We start from the raw sequence: 5,804 nt of genomic DNA, 5'->3' as shown, positions 1-5,804 counted from the left end.
TAAACATTAAAGACACAAATTTTTCTCTCGAGTATTTTATTCAGTTCTATATCTAAGATTTAAAACAACCTGTATAGTATATGTTAAAAAACACTATATATAATATGTTACTGCATTAATTTTATATTTTTTGGTTCATCAAACAAGAATGTACTGTTTAAGATGAAAACATTTCATATTTTAGTGAGACAATTTTTGTAATTATCCGACGCTAAAATCCGAGTAGCTACTCAAATTTTTTCCTTGAAAAAGAAAGGCGTGTTAATTTCCATGATTGACATTTGTTGAGAAGGCACGTCCATTGAAACACTACCGATTTTAATTAACACACAAGAATGAAACAACTAATTGATATACGAATTTAAAGGTGGTGAATAATATTAGTGCGCACGCTATTATGGTATTATTCACCAAAGTCATGAAAGCCAATACCACTAAACAGAACTGAACACGAAGACTAAGTGATTGGAAATTGATAGGCGCACCAAGTTGGAATGGAGAAGAATTAAGATCAGTGTAACCAAAAATTCTTGTGGCTATTTATGGGCCACCCAATGAGGTGGCTAAGCATATGTGGGTATTTTTCACTTTTGACGCATTCCCTAGACTTTTTGATTTCGTGCCTTTGGTTTTCAATATCTTGTTACGTGTAATCAAATCGATCACAAGACCTATATATGCTTTCTATTGAGGAATTATAGTATTATATTTATGGAATTAAAGGGTGAAGATAAATGTGAGAAATTTTTTCAAGAGGTTGGATTATTTGGACCATCAAATGCAGACATAATCATAGTTGGCTAGTGGGGTGGAAGATGGCAAGGCCCGTTAGTGAGGGCCACACCCTCCACTTTGGTTTTCATCCACTGGTGTTTGTGAAGGAATCCCAGAAATTATGCCTTCCCAATTTGCCCATTAGTTCAACTTCCACATAGCGAGAAGAATGTTAATTGTGTAAAATTAGCTAGTTTGGTAACTTTTTACTGTTGGATTTCTAAAATGGAGATACAATTTTTTTTTTTTTGTAAACATACACAAGAAGGTATAACGGGCATGTGTTTTGTCTCTTGCCATTGTAGCCTAAGGAAATTTCTTTTGGTATCAAACTATAACAAGATATATTAATTTTGCTTTAGTCAGATATGATCACTGTACACAATAAAATTTTATCTTAAGTATTTAATGTGACTGTATATTCAGGACTTGATTTTAAGATGTTAAAATAACTTTGAACCAGTTGATTCATGTATTTGATGATTACTTTTAGAGTGCGTTTGGATATAAAATTTTAACTGAGGAAAGTAATTTATGAGAGAATTTGAATTTCTGTAATTTAGAATTCATTGTTTAGATGTTTTTTTATGAAGAATTTAAAATTTTAGAATTTTAAAACAAAATTTTAAGGTGAGAAATTAAAATTTCTTTCTTACCGTATTCTTCAAGAAACACTGCCTGAGCTCCTAAAATCTTGATCGGGTGTGAGCACAGAGGAACATGTATAACTAGCATACCCACCATATCTTTTTTTTTTCATTCATTTTTTTATCCTCATAATTTTAATTTTTTTTATCCAAACATAAAATTTTAAAAATAAAAGAATCTCAATTGAAGTATTTAAAATTCTTAAAATTTAAAATTTTTCAGAATTTTAAATTTCTTCATCCAAACATTTAAAGGGAATTTGAGATAGTGTGATGTATGTTTGAGGAATGGTTAAGTTGGAATATAATCGTGTATTTGTTGATCAACGCGCTTGAAGGTGACTTTAAGGAAATTTGAGATAGTGGGAAATATGTTTGGGAAATTGGCATTGACAGAAAGAAAAGCGATATGGGGCTTAGGTAACTAACTCTACACGTGAAAGAAGGGCCTTTCTTGTCGAAGAGAATGTGATGGGGCCGACTAAATTTGAAAAGAGAGGGCAAGGCAATATGGATCGTAAGCTTTCTACATCCACCAGGGTGAGTCATAATTGGCTATAGAGAAGTAAAATAATGCATTTGATGAAGTGGCAGACCACTACTATAATAGAAGCTAGTGATATCAAAGCATGAAGACACATATGAAGGGTGTTGCATGTACAAGACCAACAATCTCTTAAAGTCTAAGACTCTGGTCCCTTGTCACAATGTCAAAATGCTTGCGTTGACAATCAACTTGAGAATGAGTTTTATCATTCCACATTACACTCATATATTGCTGAAAAAAAGTTGAGATAGATATGACGTTACCAAAATCTTACAAAATACTAATGAAAAAATTGAAAGTTGTTCATATATAACATTGCTTAATTTTTTTTCTTCAATTAATTAATTTTACCTTAATTTTTGTTTTGGTGATGTATAGCATACTTATGGTAGAAAGATATTCAAAATGCATCTTATTTTAAATGTTTTCATGGATCGGAGGATTTGAAAGAGTAGAGAACACAATGTTAATAGTGTCTAAATTTTTGGTCTTTAGATCATTCAAATGGTTGTTTGCTTGTTTTATTTGCCACAGTAATTGTTTCTCTCATCCCTATGCCTGACTTGTTCGTTTTAATTTCCACCAATGATAGTTCTATTTTTCATTAAATTTTAAAAATAACACATTTTATGATGGGCTTAATTTTCCCTATTGCAGGTCAATATTATGGAAGTAAATTAAGCAAGATAATTTATGCTACTATTTAATTTAATTATGAAGAGTGAAGAAGGTAAAGATTGACCTCATCACCACCTGATCATGGAGATGTTCAGAGGGTGCCATTGAGATAGATATTTTGGAGGATAACTTTACTGCTGTTGACCACTGATCAGGATGAGCAACAACACTATGAGTATATGTGGTGGGAAGAGACAATAATATATCATAATATCTTGAACCTGTATGGCATGCCTATGTAGTTGACTACTCAACGGTTGACTTGCATGTAAAGTATTAATTTCCATGTTTATGTGCATCTAGAAAAAGAGAGCAACCCATGTAATGAGCAGGTATGGAGTATGGACTAAGTGCTAGCTCTTAATTTTGTTTCAATGTAGAGTGATCCACAATAGGGCCTACCTATAAATGAAAGATTGTGATAGAGGGTCGGTGCTAAAAAACACAACTCAACTGCTTCTCCTGAAAGGTGTGATGATAACCCTAGGGATGGAAGCTACCAGCCTATCACTAATATCTAGGAAGTTAAGGAAGATAATAACAAAAATATATAAAATATTTTTTATGTATTGATAGGTTAGGTCTAGTAGAAGAAGATAGTCTCTCATAACATGGTGGATTATGTATTGATCAGGTTACTCATTTCATTGGCCCCGCCCCCATAAACATTAGTTTCTATACTTGGATGTGTATGATCTTGTATTTGGCTTTAATTATTATCGTTTTGACCAATATTATGAAAACGAACTCCTCATTAAACTGATGAGGAAATTGATTCACACCTAAAATGGTCAAAACCGCCTAATAATATGTATCTCACCTTTTGGGTGTAGATTAATCTTGGTTTGAGACATTCACTTAATTTTTAGACCATAATGTTTGTTATTAGTTTCTAACTACCCACTACACATGAAGTATTAATGGGAAAGAGAGAAAGAAAATTATATTTGACAGTATTAAATTTGGTCTATTGGCTAAGAAGATATATTTCAACAGGCTATATTTGACCATTGACATAATCGGTTTACTGGATATATATTATCAAAATCCGGTCTTTGAGTGGTAGGCGGTTTTAGTTGCATATTTTTGGAGTAAGGTCTAAGATTATTTAATTATAAATATTTTTTTAAAAGAGGATAAAATATTAATTTGAACTTCTTTAATAAGTTAAAATTAATTTATGTACTTAACTTTATAAGTTTTCTCAACTATTCTAAAAATTTAAGTAGCTTTGGAAGAAGTTCAAATCACTCTAGTTTCTTACTAGTATTTTCTTTCCTTATAAGTATTTTAAGCGGAATTTATCCAACCAGAGCCTAGGTCATATTAAATGTATTAAGCCTTTTTGTTAAGACTCGTATTTATTTCTTCTTAATATATGGGTTAGAGTATTTCTTATAATCTTATATATTAATAATTCTTTTAATTATTTAAGGAAATAAAATGAGAAAAAAATTACGTGAAACAGAAAAAATATTTACACGAACAACTGTTGCATATTAGAAAATAAGAATTTGAATGAGAAAATTAGAATTGCACGTGTAAATAATTTGAAGTGAGAAAAGTATGCAATCCATCTCTTATTGCAAGGATGAACATACTCTTAGCAAGTGAGATGGATATTCTTGTCTCTCGTGGATGTATATTGATACTAATGTTGATGTCAACGTTCACGTAAAATCCTTGTTACATTTTATTTTATTCAGTGAATTGTAATTTATGTTTTTTTTTTGAAAGAATAAAATTTAAAAAGAACTCATTTGAATGGCAACCAATTATCAGTCTTCAAGAAAAAAGAAAAAAAACTTTAAGCTCATGGTCTGTACATGTTGGACAGCCCACTGTTAGTGCTTGTGTGAACATGGATTTTTGATTTAATGAACTATACAAGGCAGATACTCTCACTCTAAAATTGTTACTCTCACCGCCCATGTGAATGATTTTTTTTTTTTTATAAATTCCAAAAATATTCTTTCCAAGTAAGTAGGATTCCATTGTATATATGTAAAATGTAAACATACTTTCATTGTAATGTATGATATGGGAAACAAATATATGCAATAGAAATGTAATTTCGTTTATCTACAACAAAATTATACTTTTATTGCACATTTTTTTTCACGCCTTCAATTACAATGAAAGTATATCTCCGTTATATACATGTACAATCGAATTTTATTTTTGTTGTACATTATTAAACATAACATATTTCTATTGTATTGTATTAATAATATTTTGTTTTGATTATTTTAGTAGATTAATTTAAAATTTTAATTTTTTAGGTTTTAAAATTTATTTTTAATAAATACGATATTACAAATTTAAATTTAAATTTCAATAACCATGTTAAAACTTAAAAATTCATATATATATATATATAACTAAATTTTAAATTAATAAAACATATAAATTAAAAAATATTAATTTTACAACATAATATATATATATATATATATATATATATATATATATATATATATATATATCCATATAATATATACATATATCACACTTTTAAAATAATTTTAATTGAAATATATATACACAAAAGATTAATAAAATTTAAGTTAAAAAGTAAAAATCAAAACATAAAGAATTACGTGAAGAAAAGTGGAGGAGAGGGAGAAAGAGAAGAGAGCGGAAAGAGAAGGAGGAGGGAAGCGGGTGTGGAGAAATGCTGGCAGCCAGGGACAAGTAAGTCTTATCATAGAAATATAAAAAGTTAGGGGTGAAAATAGGAAATAGTGGAGTGAAAATAGCAACTCCCATTATACGAAGATTAATTGTTTTTATATCAGTGACTTACTAATAACATAACAACTCAATGTTCCAAAGCAATGACCGATATAAATTTATAACATTATTTTAAAGTCTTTATATTTTTCATATTTTAATTAATATTTTTATTATCAATAAAAGTATTTTTAATTTATATTTTTTTTATAAATATACTTATAATATACGTGATAATGAATATTATTTCGTAATGCAATCTCGTGTAACAGATTGAAACAAATGCAGGAAAGTTGTCTGGTTAACTTGAAGATTTTATTTTTAACAAGCAAGACGCATAAATTATAATACAAGTGAATGATATGCTTACAGCAGGAAATCTAGTTAACATAGAGTACCCCAAAATATAATGTAAGAACCCAAAG

This window comes from Glycine max, chromosome 2 (assembly GCF_000004515.6).
Source record: "Glycine max cultivar Williams 82 chromosome 2, Glycine_max_v4.0, whole genome shotgun sequence".
NCBI classification, from domain to species: Eukaryota; Viridiplantae; Streptophyta; class Magnoliopsida; order Fabales; family Fabaceae; genus Glycine; species Glycine max.
This window is presented reverse-complemented; position numbering follows the sequence as displayed.